Here is a 20,669-nt window from a genome sequence, read left to right on the forward strand (position 1 = left end):
CAACATTCGTCTTTCTGTTGCTATCCCTCTGCTGAGAGCAAGAATTTATACTACAAAACTGCTGCACTAATTAAACGAGGTGTGAAGCTAGGTCTAATGAGACTTTGCTTAAAAGATTGGCGTCAAATCATGCTCTCTCCCACACTGTTCTGATCACTCTAAGGTCGCTTTCAGGCAAGCAAAATGATCCTTTAAAAACATATTTTAGCTGGAAGGGCAGGGGGTAGCAACAGGACAACACTACAGAGACGAACAAGTCCAATGGGGGTAATGTTATGAAAGTAATAATAAAATATGGGATATTTTACAGGAAAATATTAAAACAGGAAGACTGCTGGAAAAAAGTTGACAGATATGTTTCTGACAGTGGGTGACTCTAGGGCTCTTTGCTGTTGTTAGAACGGCCTTATTGCTGTTGTTAGAACCGATGTAGCCTATTGCACAACATAGGCCTACCATCACGTTAAATTTTGTACAAATAAATAAATAGCCTACAGCGATCATACCGGCGCGTCAATTGACAGCTGCATTAAATAGACCCACCTATGCATTTTCTATATCAACAAAATGGCCGTTATTACCTGATTATTACGTTTATCGAATATGCTTAATTGGCAAAAGAGCATCATTCCAACATAGGACATCCTGATTCGTAATCCGGCATTTATTATTTTTATATTTCTTGATTAAGTATGCCGGGAACTAAAAGCTAATGCTCGGCTGCCCTGAATGGCGCCTGTGTCTGCTCCAATGCAAGCAGACAAAGTTCCATGCGGCACTGAGTGTGTCTGGGGAGGCTTGATTTGCACTGCCCCGTGCCATGGACACGCACATGCACTCATGATAACCGGACACCTCTCAGCTTTGTAACTCGGCCCTGGCACACAGGACTTGTTTGACCGTTAGAGGCATCTGTCTCTAAACATTTGTTCCCCCCACAACCCCACACACATACACTCTCCCTCTAATGGGGGCTATGGATGGGCTCCTGGAGTGGGGGGGTTTAGGGTGGAGGAGTATTAAGCCACCACCGGCAGGCCAGGTTTTTTGCTGGCGCCATGGATTTGGAGAGTGATGCTGCAAGTGTTTAATCTGTCAGGCACTCGACAGACATGTTGATATGTTGATATCTGAGAGCTGAGCTCTGAGTTTCTCTCTCTCTCTCTCTGTCTCTATCTCTCGTTCTCTCTTTCTCTATATCTCTCCATTTGCTGAGGAGTGTCAACACTCCGCTTGTCAAATGTATTTGCGTTCCGTCTCTTTTGACTTTCACTTTGATTCCTGAATGTCATCTCAGGCAATATGTTCTGCCAATTTGCTCTGACCTTATCATTTAGATAGTATGGTGGGTGAGAACCAGCCCTCTCCGCGTTGCCAGAAGTGAAAGCAACCCAACTCGAGCGAGCGGTCATGCGTGCGTGCGGTGGCCGTGTCAGCGGCCACGATGGCTAAACGGCCACTTCCAAAACACGTTTCTCAAGTCGACAGCGTCTCTCTGTAGCCTCTCTCACTCCACAAACTCTCAGGACAGCTGCCAAGGCTGGAGAGCAGCCGGGGACACAACCCCGGCAGCGGAACTGGCAGAGTCTGATGGGTTGATAAGCCTTGCTACACCTCCCACCGCAGACTCTAGATGCGGATGATAAGCAGCGAGGATCATCCTCGGCGTCCCAGAATGGAGAGTGGAAGGGGAAGGGGAAGAGGACGAGAGCTCCAGGGCTTATACTGGAGGCTGCACAGAGAAGACAGGAGTTGGAACTTTCGAACGAGATCCCCACTGTTTGGTTAGAGGCAAAGGAAGAGTCAAAGGGATTAAAGCTGAATGAATGAGCCCCTGAATAGTGTGGAAATGAAAGGATTATCGTACAATGTGAATATGACGACTAATTCAAATGTGGTGCGAGCACACAGGGATCAATGTCCCACTGTAAAAAGATATTTATTTTTTGCTACGATAACCCGATTAAACCAAACACACTTCCGCAGCAAAATGCTGGACTGGTTCTTGGCTCCCAAAGATGCCTACTAATCTCGGTCCCACCAAGGTCCCCTTCTTTTTTTTAAAAAATATTTCATGCTAAACAATTTAAACAATTACACACATTTATGACATAATACCTTGGGTTATTCATATCTCAGTCTTCACCAGTGTGGGTTCCCTCCATTCCATTGTCCCTTTTGAGATTTAGCCAGCTGCAGATTAAAATAAGAGAGATTAGCTCTTTCACAGGGTTGATAATCACAAATTGAAAACCCCTGGCTAGGCAATCTTCAACTCAAAAAAATGAAAAGAAAAGGATAATATCAAGTCAAGAATGAGGCTGCATCAAGAGCTCCTTGGTGATGTTACTGCTATGTGGAGGTTATGGAGAAGTGAAAATGGCTCTTTTCCTCCATATTTCTGACCAAAGAAGTCATACAGTATGTCCAGTTTCAATCATGAGATTTTCCACTCTCAATTATTTTACCTTTGTTGCCAGATGAACTCTATAATACTTTCTGTTAATACATTTTGTTAATTCAAAGACACTGAATAGCAATCATTAATTAGGAATTATTAGGAATTACTTTTACATAACAGCATTTATTCGTCGTCAATTCATGTGACACATTTTCTATTTCTACCAATATAAATATCCCATGAAAACGTAGCACTAGGTCACATGTCAAAGTACAGAGTGATCATTAAATATTTTGAGGAAACAATGTTGCACGAGAGGCTCAGTGCTGACTGCCAGTCATATGTCTTTTGAACATTATTGAACTGTTTGTTCACAAATTGTGCGGAAAGTCAGCATACAACATTGGAGTCTGAGGTGCATTTCCTTTTCACACTCTTCACAAAGGCAAAGTGAGTACATTCATTACAGAAAATCAGGAAATATTAAAGTAAGGCCTAAGCTCAACTGTGATATAATAATATGTAATTTACATATTATAGCAGTAAGTAGGGCAGCCGTGGTCTACTATTTGATTGACTAAAGAATGGCTGGTTCGATCCCTGACTCGTAGGGAAAATGTGTGAAGTGGTTGAACATTGCTTTCTCATATCCACATCCATGGCTGAGGTGCCATTGAGCAAGGCACCTTAAGGGCAGCCGTGGCCCACCGGTTAGCACTCTGTAACCGGAGGGGTGCCGGTTCGAGCCCCGACCAGTGGGCCGCGGCTGAAGTGCCCTTGAGCAAGGCACCTAACCCCTCACTGCTCCCCGAGCACCGCCGTTGTAGCAGGCAGCTCACTGCGCCGGGATTAGTGTGTGCTTCACCTCACTGTGTGCTGTTTGTGTTTCACTAATTCACCGATTGGGTTAAATGCAGAGACCAAATTTCCCTCACGGGATCAAAAAAGTATATATACTTATATAGGAAAAGTGAGTTGCAGTAATCTAGACGCGACATAATGAAGGCGTGAACCAAAGTCTGTGCATCACTAACAGTCGGAGTAACAGGAAGGGTCGGAGGCGGGCAATGTTACGGAGGTTCGGCGGATGTTAAACGGTGGGGTCGCATATCTGAACGACATAACCGGTCATATGGAAGTCCAAACTTAGCCGGTTGTTCTACTGCTCCCCCCCTAGTATTTCCTCCGGACATTATGTATGGATTCTTTCGTAACACTGCATGGTTCCCATTACATGAAAAAACACTAGCATTGTATGTCTCAGGTAATACAACAGTGCACCACTGTGTCTCTATAAAGACTGTGTGTGTGTGTGAAGGCCCTTCTCTCTGAGCCCCTTGAGGTCTGCTGTTCTGAAGCTTCAGGTCTCCTCTACTCCCTGGCTCACCTTCCCTGCTCACCTCTGCCTGACAAAGCCTACTGTACACCTGCAATAACTATCTCATACTACTGGCTAGCAGCAGCATGATTAAGTGCATTGATTTTGCAGTAATTGCCATGCTCTCTGGCATTGGTGTACTCCAAGGAGTGTTTTTTAAAAGGAATAATGGCCAAATGCTGTTTGCATTCACTCTATTTGTGAAAGAAAGGGTAATTAGGTTGGAGAGGATGAAAAGAAAAGAGAGAGAGAGAGAGAGAGAGAGAATGCTGCTGCATCTGAGCCTAAAAGAGACACACACACAGCATGTGATTAGTTGTCAAGAACATCCCCAGATGGCACCTATTACCTGAGCACATTAATTAAAGATCCAAGCGCAGCCCCCCTTCAGAGAAATGGATGGGCCTGAGGACATGAGCGAGCATACGGGAGCATGAACGCGCGCCGACAACAAGGTAAACATGCCTGCCTCCTCTTGAGGTAAATGCATGGGCCACTCGAGACAAGGATTCAAGATGTAACGATGAGAACAAATGGGAATTTCATAAACTGCACATGGAAATGTCCTCTAAAAGAGGCCTAAAACTAGACTAGATCAGTGATTTTGGCTTCTTATTCCATGTATATCTATCTACCTGAAAAGGCAGGTGCTCTCCCACTGCACTGTACCCAGCATACAGTACAAAATGTTTCCAAACACAGCTTTCTAGCAACGTTCAGCTTCACATTGATAAAAACCTAGCTTTTTAAAATAAACAAAAAATGGCATCAAATAGCCGGACACTATATTTGCCATAAAACGATTGGTTTGTGATATTTTAGTATAGTGTTTACCAAATTGATTTCAGAGCAGGGGGACATACAATTTCTAGTATGTGACATTTTTTTATTCTCTGACTGGTATTTCTGCATAAATCCTAGTGTTTATCCTGTTCTTCACACTGAGTGTTTGACTGAAAAGAAGACTGTGGCATGTAATCCAGAGCAATATGGCAAGGACACTAAGAAGCATTATCCATTCTTCACATGCATAGAGCCACGCCACAAAGTCTTAAGTTGATTAGGATATTCGTTTCTATTTGACGTGTAATGTCAGGTACTGTGACAGACCATGTTGAGCAACTATAAACGTTAGCACCATGGTTTTCAGTATCTCTCTCTCTTTCTTTATCTCTGTCTGATAAGCCCCTCGTTCTGCAAGTGATTATGTCTGAGAGGTGGTTCCACTAGCTGAGATAAACACATGGTTTTGGTGAATAATTCACACTATGAAACAGAAAAGCACTTGAGCCATAAGCTTCATTTTGCCGCCCAGTTTTAGGTAAAAAATAAATAAATATATATCTCCCCTTCTTCCCGGTGGAATTCATCCATGTAAATGGCACCCAAAACACAAGGGGGGAAATTCGCTGCCACTACGTCATTCTTAAACCTTCACGAGAAAACAAAGTGAAACGTGAGCCTTCCAAGAAAAGCCAAGCACAAATCCCTTCCTCTTCTACCTGCCTCCAAAACCCATTGTGGATGTTTTTTTATACATGATTTATTTATTTCATGGGTAATCCTAGCTATTTTAACAGCAGCAGACGAGAGCCAGGAGGAAATGAAATAAATGCATAAACAAACAGCCCAGTCTAAACATGTTGAAGGAAGAGGAAGTGGCACCACAGAGCAGGTACACAGCTGTTCACTGATAGATAACAAATTGTCACAGCGGAGGTACCATGCAGAAGGGCACTGCAGCATTCATTTGTTAATTCATCCATTTTCCACGTAGGAGACAGCGTTGTGCTTTGTTTTGTTGTACTGTAATTAATATCCCTACTCTGTATAGGTATATGGATGTGTGTGTGTGTGTGTGTGTGTGCACACCACAGACCACAGACAGAGAGCAAACTCTATGCCACACTGCTGATTACCAGAGCTTTGTAAAGCCACCAATTTTACCGCCTGCATCCACATGACTCTATGCAGGACGTTAGAAAGGAACTTGCTGATGGACCTCCTCCAACACTTTTCTAAAATAAATAAATATGTAAATAAATATATAAATAAATAACATAACATAACTGATATGACTACTATCCCCTCCTGTGTCTGCTGTCCACCTCGCTTGAAGGAAATGTGATTACTTCTGACAATGACTGATGACTTGGCTGTGAATACATTTGTAACAGCAAATGAAAACCCCTGTTAAATCTCATTTTAATGAGAGAAGTGGTGACAGTGGTGGACGCCAAGGAGTTTTTTTTTTTTCCTTTTTATGAAAAAGGAGCCTGTGCTGGCTGCATGTCAAAGCTGAAATATTTATGATGGAACATTGAAACTCATTCATCTTTAATGGACAGGGCCTCCTGGACATGCAGTGGGAGCTTTTGGAGGTGAGTGAAAATTAGAATGTGTTGGAGAACCGCCTTTGTTTGAAATATGCACGGGATAATGTATTGTCTGCCGGTCAATATTTAAAAAACTAGATGTACCGCAGAGCGGTACAAAATATGACCGCCGCCCAGTCCAGCACATGTTTTCCACAAAAATAAGTCACGCTGAAAGGCATATATGATTCTAACTGTCTCACTGAATTGCATTATGCACACTCAATTCTCACTGGTATCTGCTAGACCAGCGGTCCCCAACCACCGGGCCGCAGGACATTCCTAACCGGGCCGTAGCCTACGACATGACTTTTAAAAAAATGCATGCGAACTAAACTAAATTTAAATTCGCAATAATGTCACGTTTTTACATGGCATAGGTCTATATGCAGTTGTTTGATTGCACGCATGTTTGCATTTTGCAAGGTCTATTTTCTTACGTCTGTCTGTCCCGCCTTCAACACTTTTACATATTGCCTTCAGCGCTGCGCAGCCTCAGGTCAGCTCACTTCACTTGATCAGTTCTTGGCGAACGGTAGTGTCACACGAAGTTAGCTAAACTGCTAGAATGAGCAACAAAAAACAAGCATCTTTAGCAGGTCACTGGCCAGAGTTGCGAGAGCCGCTGCAGAGATTTCTTACAGAAAAAAAGTCACCGTTAGCTGCACATTTTAGTGATGAGGACTGGGTGTCAAAACTCACTTACCTGTGTGACATATTCGGGTTGCTTAATGACCTCAACCTGTCACTCCAGGGGAGAATGACGACTGTCTTTAAACTGGCAGATAAAGTCGCTGCATTTAAAGCAAGCTTGATTTGTGGGGACGACGAAAGTGGACCGGGGTGTATTTGATATGTTCCAAATAGTAGTGGGGGTTTTGGGAGAGACTGAGGCAGGGCCCTTTCTCTCGCAGCTGGTGCGCGATCACCTTGTATTGTTGCGCTTTCAAATGAGTTTGAGCGTCCCATCCTCTTCCCATCCTCCAAAGATCCACGGCAAACCAATGAGTGGGTCCGCAACCCATTTGTCAATATCCCGAATAGTCCTAACTTGTCAGCGCAGGAGGAAGAGCAGTTGATCGAAATTGCAAATGGCGGTGGTCTTAAGAGTGTGTATAAGGAAAACCTCTCTGGCGGGTTTTGGATCAAAACCAAAGCAGAATATCCCAAGATAGCCGTAAAGCGCTGAAAACGTTTCCCACCACGCATCTATGCGAGGCCGGTTTTCGCAATGACTGCAACTAAGACCAAATTATAATCGACTAGACATTTCAAACACACTGAGGGTGTCACTGTCTTCCATCACCCCCAGATGGAAGCTTCTTGTTGCAGGGAAACAAGCAAGGCTCACACTGATTATATTCGTAATGCACGTTTAGTTCCCATGTTTTGTTCCCATATTTTGTTAAGCATGTTCACACTTTAGCTTCAAGTTGTTCAATATTCATAGTTCATATTGTTCAATTTTCACTTCTTCAAGTTCACGTTTTTCACTGTTCATACATAACTGGAGCTAGTTCTTTTCAAGTAATGCATGCACAACACATATGGAACATGCCAAAAATTGGTCATCCTAGGCCCTACGGTTCTCAAGATAGTCACAGAAAACTGTGTCTGCCCTACCCTCCTTTCGGGGGGTCCAGTCAAGCTGGGGGGGCTACAGATCAAAACGAAAAACGATGGTTCCATGTTATCCATGTGGGGTGTCCCGGGAATCCTTGTTGGTGTACGGTCACTAAATGTACACATAAATTATTTTATTGTAAGGCCCCCCATGAATGAAAGTCCACGAAACTTGGCATGCATTCGGAGGGTGTCATAATGATCCTACCCTTTCAATTTCGTGCAGTTTTGACCATGTCAGCCAGAGATATTGTGATGAAAACACCTAATGTTTTGCTTTTTAATTTTTAACTAGGTGGCGCTATACATGAAATAAGTGGTAATGGGATAGGTTGACATGCCCCCTTAAGACCAACATACAAAAAAAAGGTGGACCTCCTAGGCCCTATGGTTCTCGAGATATTCACAGAAAACTGTCTCCTGCCACCTACAGGCCAGTTGGTGTATAGTAACATAAATTAATTTATTGTGTGGCCCCCCATGAACGGAATTCCACGAAACTTGGCGTGCATTCAGAGGGTGTCATAATGATCCTACACTTCCAATTTTATGCAGTTTTGACTATGTTAGGTCACAGATACCTGCGATTACAACACCTCATTTTTACTTTTTTGTGTTTAACTAGGTGGCGCTATACATGAACTGAGTGGTTATGGAATGGGTTGACATGGACCTTTGAGATCAACATACAAAAAATGGTCTTCCTAAACCCTACGGTTCTCGAGATATTCACAGAAAACTGTGTCTGCCCTACCCTCCTTTCGGGGGTCCAGTCCAGCGGGGGGGGGCTACAGATCAAAACGAAAAAAGATGGTTCCATGCTATCCATGTGGGGTTACATGCCCACCAACTTTCGTGTACCCCGGTCTTACAGTGTCCCGGGAAACCTTGACGGAAACTTGGACATGCGGAAAAAAAAAAAATCTGACTAAACCTATATGACCGCCGCTTCGCTGCACGGCGGTCATAATAAGTCCCAGCAGGGCAAACAAGACCCCAATGTGAAGAAAATGGGTCTTCTTGCTTCACCCTGAAGGGACTTCTTTTCTATACTTGCCAAAACAAGAAAATAAATGTCATATGTCTTTTAAAATTATTTTGTTTTTGTTTTGTGGCTTCTGCTGTGAAACAAATAGTTTGCCATAGAAATAAAAGTTAATGAAATAGAAAGTTTTATGTGTTGCATAACAACGTACTGTATTACTGACTTTAATTTTCAATTAAGTTCCATCGCTATTGGCAGTCGCCAGTAATTTATACAGGAATATCTGACATCTGAACGTTGAGAAGGTCCGTTCATATAATGGAACCTTCTGCAGCATTCTGAAGAGCCTAGATGCATATAATTATGTGTTATGTATAAGCCATAGATGTGTGCAATTTGTCAATTACTGCAAAATCTAACAGGTCAGAGTAACTTATTCTATAAAACTCAATGTCAGTGGCTCTAGTTTGTTATACATTGATTTTAATTGGCCACTAACTTAATAGACCTCAACCATTCATTGCATATTGGTTGTTATGGATATTAGAGTCAGACCGATGAGCTACAAGTACAGAAACATGCACACATACGCTGCGGGTGATTTTGTATGTTTGTTGAAGAACATGAATATGTTTTTTTTGCGGTTTTAATTGCTGTTGGCTTACCATGTCGGTGACATGCTGTACCATCTTTCGGGTAGGACTGGACTTTCTGGTAAACAAAGCTGTGATAATTCTTGCAAACTGATTTCTTAATTCTGAACTAGAATAACCTCTTACTTTTCACTTACTTTTACAACTCTCTGTATATGTATGTGCTTTGCATGTAGTAACTCCCACTATTACTGTTTAGCCCAAAGGTATTGCCCTCATGTAGCCTCCATTTTTTTCTCTTCCGTCAGCTTTGAATCCATGTTTGTAACTTATAATAGGATTGCTGATAGTTGGCAAGGCTAAAACTAATAGCATCGATACCCGACTGCTTCAGGTCCAGCGGCAGAGGTGCACAGGGGAGACGGAGTGACCGCAGGCAGACCCCCTGTCCAAGGCCAAACATCAGGCTTAGCAGCCCAGCAGCAGCCACCGTCCTCTGAGCTCAGCTGGGATAATAGTCCCGTCCTCCCCTCTTTCCTCCCCTTCGCTCGCCTGCCTGCCCCCATGGTCCTAGCTCCCTCCCCAAGGCGTTCCCTCCCTCCCTCCCTCTACCCCTCCTCCGCCCCCACTCCATCCTCCTACTCGACCTAACAAGAACTTGGCAGACATCACAGCAGTGCCAAACCCTCTCCATCTTCTGCCTCGCCGCAACTTTCAAAACAACCCTCCTTCTCAACAAGGGAAATTGTCACCATATGCAACCCACCTTCTCTAACAGTGGGTATGGGGAGATAATTGTAAGGGGTAAGGGCCTTCTTTCTGAAAATGACACCATTATCTCTAGTTCAGTGTGTCAACCATCATCACCGCTGACACTGTTGTGGTGATTTCAGCTAGCGCCTCCATAGCTAATTAAAAGCTGGGTGGGGGGGAGAGGGGGTCGAAGAGGGGTAAATAATGAATTAAATAATCATCCGGTGCACAGGAATATTATCCAGTATATTTAGAGGGCAAAATGTTCTTTGCTTAATGTTGTCACGCTGCCACGGAGCCAATAAGCAGTGTCAGGCCCTCTCCACTAACAGGATTAAGCACCAGGAGTTTATGTCTTTTACGGCCGCTGCCAGACGCAGGCCTGCAAATAATGGGATCAGTTCCCGAGCCGTTCATCACCGGAGAAACCACCACTTCCCACATTAGCCTCCACACCGCACCACGCCCAAGGCCCAGTCCAGCACCACCCCCAGCTCTGGCTGTACAGTAGCATCTGCCCGAATAAATTGTAAGGAAGTGATGACAACCTACATCAATACAAAGACAGAGGTGTGGGCGAAAAGCAAAAGGTGTGTGTGTGTGTAAGTGTGTGTGGGGGGGAGTTTGGTCACATGATAAATTCTGACACTCTGTGAGCATCACGCCAAAATGGGTTGGTCCAAGTAAAGGTCAATATAACAAGTCCTGCATAACATGTTTTGCAATGTCTTCAATAACAGTTTAATGATTAATAATCATATGTTATCATTTGACCTGAAAATAAAATAGCTGTGAAATATATAAACATTAAACATTACTTATACAAGTAAAAGTGAACTGGCTGTTTAATGGCAGTCAAAAAGGCAGAACAAAAATCAAGACCTCCATTAGTATTCTATTACTGTGTTGAAAAAAAGTATTTTTTAGTCCAAGCTACCTGTGTTTAAGATGATGTAAAAGGCTGTAAAACACTGTGAAGACTGAAGGGAAAGACCCTGCTCATTAGCGCTAATAAGACATATCTTATAGCACTATCAAAGCTGGGAGGACTGGAGTGAGAGTACTGATGCTCAAACGAGATTTTCTGGGAGAGTAGAGGGCTTGTTCTTTGATAATCAAATCATAAGGTCTTTAATCACGGAAAGATGGTATTCATGAAATGTATCACAATTGCCAGGAAGGCACTTAGAGATCAAAGCAAAATTCAGCATTTCCATTTGTGACGCATTGTGGCCCTGCATAAACTTTCTGAGCTTTCATTTCATTTGTCATTATAAAGACATTAAAAATATTTAAGTCTGTGCAGGTTAGCAAGCATGGGAACAAAGAATGACTTCTACAGTATCTTTCCTCAGAGGGAATTCATGCCTTCAGCAGGAAATATATGGTATTGGTGACTCAAATGGCAATTGTATCTTTCCATTTTATATGTGGCTAACATCCCTTGCTGTGCTACTGTCAGAATACAACTTCAGGTCTCCACTTCACATACTATACTTTTTTGTGTCAACTATTTCTGAGTTTATTTAGTTACTCAGATAAAACACTATATACACACTCTGGACCAAAACAAGTAGATATTCCTCTGAAATACATTTGCACTGATCAATGTAGGCCCTATAAACAGCACAGCCACCCCTATCTAGTGCATTCAGCATTACAAAACAATGAACTGAAACAGCAGGTCTAATCTACCAAATGCTGTCAATGCCTGTCAACACTAACTGATGTCAACACTGTCACTGTGTAATCTTCTGATGTAAATGGAGACAAATATTGGATTGTAAACATGACATCTGCCTTGCATATCATGTCACCTCTGTGAAGTGGCAAAGACTGTGTAGCATTAAGTTCACCGATATTTGGAAGCCAATGTAAATACATGGGTATAGAATCTAGAGGCTACACAGATAGGCTGTACGAAATATTGGTGAAAATATTGATCAAATACAAACAGTACAAAACGGAGAGTCTGAGAAGATATCACAATAGTATGATCCTGTTCCTACAACCTCAATTCCATTTATTGACCTATTTTGTGAATAAAATGCAAGAGTCTGCAAAGCAGCCCTTCACTTAAATGAATGTGATTTCATTTGCTGGGGAAAGGAAAATCAGCAGAAATACATGAGCTGGAATTGAAAATGGGTAGGGGAGAGACATGAGGCTATGATGTCTACTTTGATAGAGTACTTCGGAGCAGTGGTGATGTAGTCTAGTTAGCAGTAGTGGGTATACTGTGATCAACCCCAAATGTTAATACCTATCCTTGCCTATTTTAAAGGAGAATTCTGGTGTGATATTGACCTAAAGTGTGTTGAAACATGATACCGAGTGTGAACGTATGTCTCATAGCTCATCTCGGCTTGTCCCCTGCACTCAGAAATCTGGCGCTAGTTAGCCGATGCTACCAACAGTTTTTCGATGGGGGTGCCTCGGGCATCAGCCTAGCCATGCAAATAAATCACTGTTTTACACCATTTACGAGGCTCAAAGTAGCTCCACACTTCATTGGTAGACTTCTGAGGGCCTTGACATTTAAAACGAGACATTGAGAACTTTGAAAAAGCACTGGTAGTTTATTTACAAGACGATTTATACAGACAGTACCTTCACAAAGTTTACTGGAAGCCGCCATCTTAAATTTAGTCACGATAAGTCGAGCGACGAGTAGGAATGACAAGGTATGATAAGGGATCAGATTCCAAAAATAATTCTGTGGAAATGCATGGATTCCAAGCAACTGGAATCCATGCATTTCCACAGAATTATTTTTGAAATCTGATGTTTCAACACACTTTAGGTCAATATCACACCGGAATTCTCCTTTAAGTAGGTACACTGAGATGGTGATACTTTTTAAGTGGGTATACTGTGTAGTCCTGCATATAATGTAGACTACACCAGTGATTCTCAAACTGGGGGTCGGGACCCCCAGGCGGGTCACCAAACATATCTTCGTGTTACACTTCGTGTATTATATAGCTCCATAATGTAGGGTTTTTTCTGAAGCATGTATTTCATTAGCAATAGATAGATAGATAGATAGATAGATAGATACTTTATTGATCCCCAGGGGAAATTCAAGGTCTCAGCAGCATACATACAAGACAAACACATTCTTTAACAGCAGAAGAGTAATTAAAGTATATAATATAAAAACACAACTAAGCAGTAAGGACAGTAGAAGATAAAGAATATGCTAAATATACTAAAATACAAATTATACTAACACTTAATACAATACATAAAAATATACTAAAATACAAATAACAAAATTACAAATTATACTAACACTTAATCTAAATCAATTCTAAAATTGGCTGGTGCCATTGCAGAGTAACCGGAGGCATGAGAATTTCCACTATTGGGAAGTGGGAGGTCAGGGTGGGGGTGCTCGTCTCTACCCCAATTGTGATCTCTGGTGCTCACAACTAAACAATATAGTTCAATCACAAGCACAGTTGAATGAAGTCAATCAAGTACAACATTGCTTTTAAAAGACATTTTTCACTGCAAAACAGACGTGTGCTGTTTTCGTACATACATGTATGCAGCATATCTAATTAGTCGCTATGAATACCTCTCCTCCCATGAGAAAAACATGGACGCCATCCAGAAAGCCATCTAGAAAAGGTGCGAAATGGGGATCGAGTCCTGTCTGCATAAAGAGGCGTCATTGACGTATTGATGAGCATACGTAGCAACCAGCCAATAGCAGCGCACTCTTGATATAAGGTTGATTTCTCCAGACTAGAATGCTCAAAATTGTTAAAAATGTACCTAAAATACAGTTTGAAGATCAAGAAAATGTGCCCTAAATGCACATTCCTAACTTTAGAAAGCATCGAGTCTGACAGCTCTAAGCTCATAAGTACATGGGCTAGCATGATCTCCAAAATATCATATACAGTGAAGGCGTTGTTATGTAGATTATAACAATATGGCATTAAACATTTTTCTTCATAATATAATATATCTGTAGGACCTGGCAATTAACTTCACCCTGATTGCAAAAATGAAAAATTCAAATGTATCAAACACTGTGCGATCATTTTCCCTGTTCTCTTTTACTTAAATTTAAAGGTATCTATAAATAACTCTAACTAATTTCCTCTGTGCACCTGTTGGGGTCTGGGCTGAGATGGTTTGCTAGTCCTGGTGGGCTAATTGATGGTTATATACTCATGTAGCCCTACAGCAGCTCAAAAATTGATTCAATTTGGAAACACAAAAGGACGTGTCTTTGTGTACAGGAAGGAGGGCATATCAATAATGGCCACCCATATCTCATCCTCCACAGCCTCTCTCAAACACATAAAAAGCACCTTAATGGGACAAGCTGTAGAGTCCACTGTAAACACACATGAGCATTACCATTGTTCTTGAAATAGCAGGTGGACTTTTCAGTGTATGCTACATCCATCACTTGCACCACACAGCTCTTCCTTTCAGTTGCAATGAAACATATTTTGGCCTTGGGGAGGAGGTACATTTTCTACTGTTTGTTGTTTGGTAAAGAAGGATCAGAGACACTCTAATGTGCCATCCGATCGTACTGTTAACGGTGCTCTAAGCGATGTTGGGTAACGTCACTTCTGTTGACGTTCAAACAAAACAGAGAGCTAGCTCGCTACTCCCTCCCCCTCCCTCCTGTGCAATTGAAACTAAATGTGCATCTAGTCAGTGATTTGCTGCAACAATTTGTTATGTTTTTTATGGTCCAGGCTGGACCAAGTTGTTTATGTTGCCGTTTTTGGAGCCTGGGCTGTCCACAGAGACCACATTTTTTTACAGTGTATTCAGGGCACAAGCAGCTAGCGGATGGTGAGGTGATGTTCACTGTATGTGAAAAAAATGTTTTAGCTTAGAAACCGCGTAACATCGCTTAGGGCACCTTTAAAAGACAGAACACAAGCACTGAGAGCTGTGATTTGAAAGCAGCCTTTGTTGTGACTGGTTTAGTTGTTGATCAATTCTTATTACCTCAGAGCTTATTTGTAAAGGCCCCTCGAAACCCATTAAACTCTTAAAGAATTGAGGCCAACAACCCAGTTCATCTTTGCCTCATTACAATAATTACTGAAGGATTATGTTGGATAATTACTTCTTTTCCCCTAAATACTAGTATAACAAGCGATCCATCAGTAACATACCAGGTAATTGTTTAACAGAGCCACTACAGGCACCACTGAGGTGTGGTTGACATCAGCTGAAATCTGAGCAGGCTTGTTCACAAAGACGAGTGGATGGTAGGTCTACTTTAAATTGAGACTTTATTAAAGCTAGGGATGCATGATATATCGGCGGCCGATTTATTATTGGCCGATAAGTGAAAAAATTAAAATATTATTATCGGTCCGATAACAGAATTCTGGCCGATAATTTGCGCCGATATTTTTTAAAGTCCTAATTTAGGCCTACGTAAGGTCCGTCTGGCTGAGCTACTTGAGCTTGGTTGGCTATACTTTTTCCTCAATATAATATCAGCGGTGTGAATGTATTTCACCACTCTAACAAAATCTGTGGATATGCGTTCATTTGGGAGTCTGTGCATCTCAAAATCCTCTCGTGAATGATTCGCCATTTAACCTTACCAGAGCGGAGCTCAGCCCTATCTAGAGCTGTCTTGTGCTGGTGTGTTTGCACTTTACCGCGCTGGTCGGGGAAACAAATAAACAAACTTGTTAGTGGGACGAGTACACAAGTAGGCCTAGTTTTAAGTTGTGTTTTAGTATTATATTTGCATTACTTTAGCTTGGGTTTTGTATTATTACTAGTGCTGTCAGTTAAACACGTTATTAACGGCGTTAACGCAAACCTATTTTAACGGCGTCAATTTTTTATCACGAGATTAACGTTCTTTTTGGTCTAACAAACTTTGTAGGTTTTTCACATGCTGTTGCAACAACTAGTAACGTTAGAACAACTACAACACCACACCGGATCCAGCTAGACCGGAAACTAAACAATACGCACTGACGAATGGAATGGAACATTGTATGTGCTGCACGTACACGCCCCCTTTTAGGGGAAAGATCATAGATGGATCTGTTTGGATATAATGGAAACCTATGCTGCATCGAAGTGGGGAGCGAAAAGGGCTTATATACTTACTGAGGCTACGTTTATAGGGTGACGATGAAGAGAAGACGCAAAAGTGGCGTCTCGTCTTCATTTTTTTATTTGCATTTAGACGAGCATTCTCAGGGGGAAATCTTTGTTTATATGAAGACGCAAGAGTATGTGATATTCGATTGGATATGCATTCCAGACCGCTGGGTGGTGAAGTGATACAACCCCGATACGTCACTCGCAGACATTCTAATTTGACAGTTTAGATGGTTTAGCCGTTTAGACGGAGACGCAACCCGGGTCGTCTTCAAAACTCTGCACTCTGGAAGGAGTCTTCAGATTTTTGCGTCTTCAAGCCTCGATGGCGGGGTCGCCGTGTAAACGAAAGGCACTTATGATAAAATATTTTGTCGTCTTCCTTCGCAATCGTTCTCGTATAAACGGCCCCTAAATCTTGAAACAAACGTAAATAAAAGGCACAAAATAAGGTTGGTGTAAGAGTTATCTGTGTGTTTATGGGATTAATATGACCATTATGTTCCTATTTGTTGCTCTTGCAGTTTACTAACAGGAGTATCATGAATGTAGGCATAGTCAAACTGCCCATGGCTGACTATAACTAAGTTCGGCAAGCTTAACTTTACATGTCATAGCATCAACTAAACATAAGTCACACATTCATTCTATCACTTGTAATATGAACGTAGCCTATTTCCTACAACTAGGAGATAATTGGCTATGTTATACTAAAGTTCCTCAGTTAACTATAGCTAGCAAGCTAACCGTTTTACATGGGATATTATGGTAAGTGTAGCTTTGAATGTTCTGTGAATTAATAACTAACGTTAGATGTAACGTCAACGTGTGATTACTAGCTGTCTTTCCCATTGGAATCAATGATATAATGTTAACTTTCCGCTAAAATGGGGCGTGATGCAGATTAAATGTATCTTTATGATGATGCCCTGTTAGTAGGCTAGGCTACGTAAAGGCATGCTGCACACACTTGGTTGGGCTTACGAGCCGGACAAAGAGTAGTCGGCTGACGCATTAATCGTGTGCCGCCAAAGATTTTTTCCCCATCACTTGTTGTTATCAACAATCCTCTTTGGCTGCTACTATTGAGTCTTTGGCTTTATGTGGCTTTGATGCACCGTTTCTTGTCCTCAAACTGCCAGACACTTCCTAGCAGCAAATATTCTAAGAACTTTACCTCCTCCTAGTCCTCCTCCTGTAGTCGTGGAGATCAATGGTCAATTGGTGCTGTGGACACCAATGCCGTACCAATGAGTGCATGCACTCTGCTTTCGACATTCATTTAGGCCTACATTAGATTCCATTCTTTTCAACTGAACTCAAAGATAATGAATATAGTATGAACAAGTTATAGTATTTATACTTATAGTATTTTCTGTTTGTTATGGCTTTTATAATGTGTGTACATCTTGTGCATGCACTTCTGCGGTAGCATTTATTTCAGTTTATATCAGCTATATTTCTGAAGAATAGGCCTATATTGTGTTGCCTCAAGGCCTGCTGCACATCTTTTGAAATTTGATTTGAAATAATCAAATAGACCTACGTCTAAAGTTAAGTTAATAAAGCAGGCTAACTTGCTTTGCTTTCATTTGAATCCCAATCAAGATACACAATAATTGCTTAATATTGTCAATATGGACTCCTGGAAAGTTAAGAAATACAAAATAATAGAATTTTAATCATGTGATAAAATATGTGATTAATCGTGATTAACTATAGGAATTCAGCGATTAATTGTGATTAAAAAATGTAATCGTTTGACAGCACTAATTATTACCTAGAAATATGCTAACCATTCGTGCTTCAGTTCCAGACAGGTCACCAAGTTATTAAAACCTTCGGGGCTAACGCCTTTCATTTCTGCTCCAGCAGGTTGTGCGCAACAGAGTAGACGGACATAAGATACAGTCTGAGGAGTTGAAGCTTTATTCAGTTACCCGCAGTTGAAACTAAACCTAAGTTTCCCTCACAAACTCTGATTTGGTCGCTATACTGTAGCTTATTCCAAGCTGAGCCGTGGCCCGTTTATGAGCGTTTAGTCCTAAATGAAAACGATTCAAACTCTCTAGCCACTCACTCGCAATTCACTGACGTCAGGTTCACTTAAAGGAGCCACACATACTGTAGGGCTAGGCTACTGTTATGTTGTTGACTGCCGTACTATTGAGGACTATTATGAGTTCTGTCCATCATTTGGTGGCAGGTAAAATTACTGCAATAAAATTATGCTTATTAAATGCTTTCCCCAAATCACTTTTCACAATTTTTTTTCAAGAGTAATATTATCGGTTATCGTATCGGTATCGGCCACAACAAACCAATAAATATCGGTTATCGTTATTGGCACTAAAATTCCATATCGGTGCATCTCTAATTAAAGCCTGTAACTACACACACACACGCACGTACTGGCGCCTTAATGCAGGGGCTTACCTGGGCTTCAGCCCAGGGGCCTCGACCAATGAGGGGCCTCCTAATAATAATAATAATAATCAATAATAATAAACGGTCGTGTCCGTATTCGCGGCGTCAGTCATTAGTTTACTCTGGAGCTAGCCTACATCATTGAGCACATCGCACTGCTCTACAATGACTTCGATGCAGAGGCCCCCTTTTGTCTTCTCTTCTAAAGTGTAACAAAATGTAACAAAACTTAATAAATCCCAACGAGTGTAGTAGAGCAGCTAGAGGAGAGGCTGAAATTGACTGACAAACGTACAAACTCTGGAGATAACGTGGGTTGGATTGAAGCAACGATAAACAAATGACGTGGATTCCTGTAACTGTCTCTGAAAACAGAAGGCATAGCATGTAAATCGTAGAAAATAGCCTGGCAATGAAACGGCTTTAAAAACATGTAGGCCTATTTCACTTGTCTCACTGGAGTGAACGTAGAACATGGGCTGTTGCGTAAAGAAATGAATCAGTGATCTGCATCTCCGTTCACCATCTGCATCTGCATCTCCGTTCCTGTTTATGTAAAGGTTTTACATAGGCTCAAGAATGATAGGCTACACTGCATGTTAGGCTATATCAACCAAAAGCGCACGTTATGTAAATAGGTGGGTCAGATCGCGGGCCGGATATCATAATTAATATTTGCGGTTTGGGGGCCTCAGGAGGTATTAAGGCGCCCCTGCACGCATGCACGCACGCACGCACACAAACACATACGGGTGTGAGGACAAAAGCTCTAGACTAAGGGATATGTCTGGCTAATGGCCTCCTGGTCTTCTTAGACACCTACCCCCATGCCCCTGCACTCACGCACACACACACACACACACGGGTGTGAGGACAAAGGCTCTAGACTAAGGGATATGTCTGGCTGATGGCCTCCTGGTCTTCTTAGACACCTACCCCCCTGCATCTGCATATTTGTCTTTATGTAGCTAAAGCCATGGCTTGCCTTTTTTTTCTTTTCTTTCTTTTTTTCCAATCCCTCCCTCTTTCTCCCCACACATTTCTTAACTCTCAGTGCCCTCTTCTTCTTCCTCTTCTTCTTCTTTTTTTTTTGGATCTCCCTCTCTACTCTTTCTCCCACGAACTCACAGTAATAACATGTGCCAGGAACTAAGGAAGTCAATTACCTTGCTCATGGACTCATTAGTGTCAAGAATGAACAGAGACCTGCTGCACGTACGCATGGGTGGCCTTGAGTAGCCACCTGCCCACAGACGACTGGGCTAAAAGCCCATCTTCAGGTGGACATCAGGAGGAGAATCAGCATGAGACATGGCTCTTTCTAGAAGGCCAGTTTGCTTGATGGATCTGTTGAAAAGGGTTGCATTTACCACATGCAGACAAGACTGTGAGACCCTCACAATTGGATCACTTATATGTCCTCATTGTTTAATAATTACAGGCTCATTTGTTCAGCATGTATGCAATTAACCCTTGTGTTACACTCAAATCTTACCGACATGCTTTATCCTTGGGGTCAATTTGACCCCAGCTAAATACAACCTCAGAAAATGATTATAATTCATATTGTTACCCAGTTTTTTGTGACAGGTACTTAACAAGAGTGTAATAACCACCATCAAAAGCCCTACAAAACTCTGTTGTACCCTAACCTGACTCTCGCCAGATGAATTTTGTTCCGCCTAGCTCCACTCATCCACCTGGGATCGATCCGTTCGAGTGGTGCTTCAGAAGGCTGGGCCTTATCAAAAAATCCTTGCATATGATTGGATAAGCCACTTGTCCGTCATCTATTGACGTGCTACTTCAACCACTCACATCGAAGCCAACCCGTGATGCTGAGAACAGTCTCACAGTCGCTTCTACGCTACGTCACATCTATGAAACTCCCGCCCTGCGTCCTGATTGGCTCTACCATATAATCTGGTGCCGAAATCACTCTCAACGGAACTGATCCCAGATGGATGTGAGTGGAGCTAGGCGGAACGAAATTCATCTGGCGAGAGTCAGGTTAGTTGTACCC

The 20,669-nt window shown here is 42.0% G+C and overlaps 1 long non-coding RNA gene across 2 annotated transcripts in view; it reads right to left on the bottom strand.

Moving 5' to 3' along the window:
- Positions 1–1,169: 1,169 nt before the first annotated feature.
- LOC125303211 overlaps positions 1,170–20,669 on the bottom strand; it is a 29,936-nt gene continuing 10,436 nt past the window's right edge. The window contains exons 3-4 of one of the 2 annotated variants that reach the window (XR_007195031.1): positions 2,119–2,193; positions 1,170–1,777 (exon numbers count right to left, since the gene is read on the bottom strand). This is a non-coding gene — a long non-coding RNA (uncharacterized LOC125303211). Of the gene's footprint in view, positions 1,778–2,118; positions 2,194–19,495; positions 19,994–20,669 lie in introns of those variants that run through there. The other variant, XR_007195032.1, reaches the window with a different exon arrangement.

This window comes from Alosa alosa, chromosome 11 (assembly GCF_017589495.1).
Source record: "Alosa alosa isolate M-15738 ecotype Scorff River chromosome 11, AALO_Geno_1.1, whole genome shotgun sequence".
Classification (NCBI taxonomy): domain Eukaryota; kingdom Metazoa; phylum Chordata; class Actinopteri; order Clupeiformes; family Clupeidae; genus Alosa; species Alosa alosa.